The 6,003-nt window shown below is 45.4% G+C and overlaps 1 non-coding gene across 1 annotated transcript; it reads right to left on the reverse strand.

The window, feature by feature from the left end:
- Positions 1-5,449: 5,449 nt before the first annotated feature.
- Positions 5,450-5,533, reverse strand: Trnas-gga. Its single transcript is given in 2 exon segments — positions 5,450-5,484; positions 5,494-5,533. It is a non-coding gene; the product is annotated as a tRNA-Ser (tRNA).
- Positions 5,534-6,003: the final 470 nt, after the last annotated feature.

Below are 6,003 nucleotides of genomic sequence, written 5' to 3' on the forward strand. Positions count from 1 at the left end.
AGATAGTAACATGTGCTCTATTCCGAGCAGTACTTGAGATTTAAGTGCTTCAACTTTTAGGTTATTGGTAATTATTTCTTATTCACATTAAACTGACAAATATTTCATATTAGATGCATATTTCTACAGTGGGGTGATAAACGTCATGGTATAGCGATATGCACACATGCAGATAGTAATACACTAATGGCCATTAAAATTGCTACACCAAGAAGAAATGCAGATGATAAACGGGTATTCATTGGACAAATATATTATACAATAACTGACATGTGATTATATTTTCACGCAATTTGGGTGCATAGATACTGAGAAATCAGTACCCAGAACAACCACCTCTGGCCGTAATAACGGCCTTGATACGCCAGAGCATTGAATCAAACAGAGTTTGGTTGGAGTGTACAGGTACAGCTTCCCATGCAGCTTCAACACGATACCACAGTTCATCAACAGTAGTGACTGGTGTACTGTGACGAGCCAGTTGCTCAGCCACCGTTGGCCAGACGTTTTCTCTTGGTCAGAGATCTGGAGAATGTGTTGGCCAGGGCAGTAGTCGAACATTTTCTGTATCCAGAAAGGCCCGTGCAGGACCTGCAACATGTGGTCGTGCATTATCCTGCTCAAATGTAGGATTTTGCAGGGATCGAATGAAGGGTAGAGCCACAGGTGGTAACGCATGTGAAATGTAACGTCCACTGTTTGAAGTGCCGTCAATGCGAACAAGAGGTGGCCGAGACGTGTAACCAATGGCACCCCATACCATCACGCTGGGTGATACGCCAGTATGGCGAAGACGAATGCACGCTTCCAACGTGCGTTCACCGCGATGTCGCCAAACACGGATGCGACCATCATCATGCTGTAAATAGAACCTGGATTCATTCGAAAAAAATCACGTTTTGCTATTCGTGCACCCAGGTTCGTCGTCGAGTACACCATCACAGCAGCTCCTGTCTGTGATGCAGCGTCAAGGGTAGCCGCAGCCATGGTCTCCGAGCTGATAGTCCATGCTGCTGCAAACGTCGTCGAACTGTTCGCGCAGATGGTTGTTGTCTTGCAAACGTCCCCATCTGTTGACTCAGGGATCGAGACGTGGTTGCAGGACCCGTTACAACCATGCGGATAAGATGACTGTCATCTCGACTGCTAGTGATACGAGGCCGTTGGGATCGAGCACGGCGTTCCGTATTACTCTCCTGAACCTACCGATACCATATTCCATATTGGATCTCGACCAACGCGAGCAGCAATGTCGCGATACAATAAACGGCAATCGCGATAGCCTACAATCCGACCTTTATCAATGTCGGAAACGTGATTTTTCTCCTTACATGAGGCATCACAACAACATTTCACCAGGCAACGCTGGTCAACTGCTGTTTGTGTATGAGAAATCGGTTGGAAACTTTCCTCATGTCAGTTCGTTGTAGGTGTCGCCACCGGCGCCATCCTTGTGTGAATGCTCCGAAAAGCTAATCATTGGCATATCACAGCATCTTCTTCCTGTCGTTTAAATTTCGCGTCTGTAGCACGTCATCTCCATGGTGTAGCAATTTTAATGGGCAGTGGTGTAGTATCACGTACATAACATGTAAAAGGGCAGATCATTGGTGGAGCTGTGATTTGCACTCAAAGTGATACCTGTGAAAGAATGCCGCTGTGATTGTGGCCACACGATGGAAATTAACAGAGTTTGAAATGAGGATGGTAATTGGAACTAGATGCATCAGACATTTCATTTCGGAAATCGTTAGGTCATTCAATATTCCGAGATCCGCTGTGTCTAGAGTGTGCCGAAAACACCAAAATTCAGGCATTTGCTCCACCAGGGGCAACGGAATGGCCGACGGCCTTCACTCAACGAGTGAGAGCAGCAGCGTTTGCACCGAGTCGTCAGTGCTAACAGACGAGCAACACTAGCTGAAGTAACCACAGAAATCTCTGTGGAAGTACGACGGACAAATCCGGTAAGACAGTGTGGAAAAATTTTACGTTAATGGGCTATGGCAACAGACGACCAACGCGAGTGCCTTTGCTAACATCACGACATGGCCTGCAGCGCCGCTCCTGTGCTCCTTACCATAATGGTTGGACACTACACGATTGGAAAACCTTAGGCTGATCAAATAGTCTCTATTTCAGTTGGTAAAAGCTAATGGTAGGATTAAAGTGTGGCGTAGACCTCACGAAGCCACGGATCCATGTTGTCAACAAGGCACTGTGCATGCTCGTGGTGGCTCCGTAATAGTGTGGGCTGTGTTTATGTGGAATGAGCTGGATCCTCTGGTCCAATTGAGCCGATCATTGACAGGAAGTCGTTATGTTCGGCTACTTAGAGACCATTTTCAACCATTCACGGACTTCATGTATCCGAACAACGATGGAATTTTTATGGATCACCAAGCGCCATGTCACTGGGCCACAATTGTTCGCGATTAGTTTGGAGAACATTCTAAACAATTCGAAAGACTGATTTGGCCACCCAGATCGCTCGACATGAATCCCATGGAACGTTTAGGCTCATAATCGAGAGGTCATTTCGTGCACAAAGTTCTGCACCGGCAACACTTTCGAGATTATGGACGGCCACAGACGCAGCAGGGCACCGGCAACTCTTTCGAAACAATGGACGCCCAAAGAGGCATCATGGGTCGACGTCTCTGCAGAGGACTTCCAACGACTTGTTGTGTCCATTCCACGTCGAGTTGCTGCACTGCGCCGGGTAAAATGAGGTCCGATACCTTATTAGGGGGTGTCCCATGACTTTTGTAACCTCGGTGTACGTCAGGATATCATGTTTCAGGCAACACCAAATTCATTATCAACTCTCTGATTATGCAATATTCGCTAACGGACATAACTGTAATGATTCATTTAACAGTATATCTGCTCCTGGTGCGATGAAATGGGTGGTCAGGTGTAGTTTGTAATAGTTGTTTCAGTATTCATTATATTTCCACCAACTCGACAAAGAATAATAAAAATATTTGACAACCAAATACTACATTTAGAGGATTACGTACTTCCTGCAACAAATCAAAATGAGTTCCCACTCACAGTTCCGACCACGTTTAGCGAGAGGTCTCACTTGGCAGTGGGTCACACGCCCAAATCGCGAATCACATCTTATTTTCTCAACTGGAACGCTCCTGTGATTCGGCACAAGGTAACGGAGACTTCCACAACGCCAGGCCCCGTACATTTGCGAACGGACTGAACGATGCAGTGTCATTAAATATCGACAAAGCTACGCCAGTATTCCCCCGTAGCCTTCCAATCACATCCGTAATAAGCAATCAGCAGCGTCAGAAACGTAATAGTGGCACGGCGGACGCACGTGAGAACACATTTCCTCGGCAACGCAGTAATATCAGAAGTACGCACTATATCAAATGCGCGATAACAAGAACATTTCAAGCGAAATAATAAGTTTTTGTTTGTAGTTGTCCTTTATAAAATAGCATTAACATGAACATTACCAATAAATAAATATATATAAATATAAATTATTTGTAGCTGTAATCATGGAATTTACACGGCTTCAAAAATGGTTCAAATGGCTCTGAGCACTTGGGACTTAACTTCTGAGGTCATCAGTCCCCTAGAACTTAGAACTACTTAAACCTAACTAACCTAAGGACACCACACACATCCATGCCCGAGGCACGATTCGAACCTGCGACCGTATCAGTCGCGCGGTTCCGGACTGAAGCGCCTAGAACCACTAGGACAGCACGGCCGGCTCTGACAGGTAGAACGACCACGCGTAAGCATTAGCACTGTACATGTTTAGTGTTGTTACCAGGTCTGGTAGGGTATGTAAGTGGTATGAACAGCATCAGATGTTGAGAGATCACTGTGAAGGCTATGCAGTTATCGCGTACTCGCGTTAGTCCGCGTTATCTGCAACCGACAGAGTTTGCAACGGATCTCCTTTTAGGTCCTCCTTCGGACATTTCGTCCGACCGTGCAATCATACCTTGTCCAGATGTGTGGGGGATTCAGATGCTGGACTGGATAGTAGAGGACAGGCATACCCGTCTCAGGGTTCCTGTAGACCACGTCTGACATTGAATAGGGAGGAGCGCCGTACTGTGCTTCACATCAGCGCCTACCATTCTCCCGTTAGCGGGACTGTAGTGACAGCCGAAACACGAAATTATCGTCCCATGCGTAGGCTGTCCCTAAAACCGTTGCACAAATGATTGCGTTCGGACTGGTGCCCAGGAAGCATGATATGCTAACGAATGGAATGTGCTATGTGATTGAGGCACGTCTGCTTGAATGTCTGAATGAATGTACAAAGAATAGTTTCGCAACATCTCCCATACTGTCTGGAAGAAATTGATCGTCGTGGAAGAAAAGCCTACTACAAATTTGCTGGTTCTTCTCATAGATTTCCCCAGCGCAGTTTGGGGAGATTCGGTTGCGTTAGTGAGACAAAGATTCTCCAGTAAGCACCTGCCAACTTGCCATGAAATACTCACTTTGAAGTAAACAATATGGAGAGTGATAGTTGATCAGCAGTTTCACTTCTGTCATAAACAAAGTGTGCAAATAGTGGGGCCAGATCATGTGGAAACTAAAGTACAGCTGTCTAGCGTAGTGCTAGATTCCTATAGTTTTACTGGTCTCAGATGAGTCCTCTTTCAACCGTGATGATGTCTTCAATAGCTGCAACAGTCAAAGTTCAGAATAATGAAAATCTATTTACATATTCGTCTCAGTTCATAGGTAAGGATTGCCTTTCAGCTTGGAAACTGCAGTCGTAGTCCAACTGACAGGACCTTGTTTCAGCCACTCCATTTCATTGATGGACAGTATATGACGTCCATCAGAGATGTCCTGTCACTGTTACTGGAGACTGTAACGCTTGTCATTAGCGAGAAGCTGCAATTTTAAAACAATGTAGCAGCATCCCGCTTTTATTTTAATGTTAATGAAGACTTGAGCAACATGTACTTACATGTTAGACTGAAATGGCTGAGCCTGCCCCTTGGCAAATGCAGTAACTAGGACATATCTCCTACAGACTTTTTAACATTATGTTTACACGAAATCGTTGGCGTACGAAAGTTCAGTAGAGACTGGAGAGGAAATAGTTGATTAGATGCTGTCAGCCTGTCTCGTTGTACAGCAGACAGCAGGAGCATTTGGTGGAATAACGCATACACTGAGACTGTTGGTCGTCAGTCAGAAAAGTTGCTACTAGTCTCAGTTGGGGCCATAAGATGTAAGACGTGTATGCCAGTGTAATGCGGGACGTCTTGTACCGATCACTACGCATTTATCTCAAAGTATTCAGTTCCAGATTGTCCATCATGTGAAGACTGGCTCAAAATCGTTCAAATGGCTCTGAGCACTATGAGACTTAACTTCTGAGGTCATTAGTCCCCTAGAACTTAGAACTACTTAAACCTAACCAACCTAAGGACATCACACACAGCCATGCCCGAGGCAGGATTCGAACCTGCGACCTCAGCAGTCGCGCGGTTCCAGACTGGAGCGCCTAGAACCGCTCGGCCACTCAGGCCTGTGAAGACTGGAAATGAGAAACAATCCAAGGTTTATTTTTACATTACACGTATATTCAGTGCGACTGTTTTCGCAGTACTCTATTGGATGTTCCTAGACTTGTTCCAAGCGTCAAATCATGGAGAAAGTTTCCAGACACACATTGCGAGTTGGTGCATTGTCTTTGTGCCAAGTAGTGCCTCCGAATGGAGTTCCATTCAAACACGGATGGTTTGAAGAGATAACACACAGGTGTTTGGTGAGTGGACACAGATCTTTGAGCTGCAACAAGGATTTTACAGTTATAAATGAAGAAACATTATGTTTACACGAAATCGTTGGCGTACGAAAGTTCAGTAGAGACTGGAGAGGAAATAATTGATTAGATGCTGTCAGCCTGTCTCGTTGTACAGCAGACAGCAGGCCTTCGTTCCGCAAGATTTATATAAGATTGATGAGTCAGTTAAAACTATGAACCCGTTCCCTCTC

This window comes from Schistocerca americana, chromosome 1 (assembly GCF_021461395.2).
Source record: "Schistocerca americana isolate TAMUIC-IGC-003095 chromosome 1, iqSchAmer2.1, whole genome shotgun sequence".
NCBI classification, from domain to species: domain Eukaryota; kingdom Metazoa; phylum Arthropoda; class Insecta; order Orthoptera; family Acrididae; genus Schistocerca; species Schistocerca americana.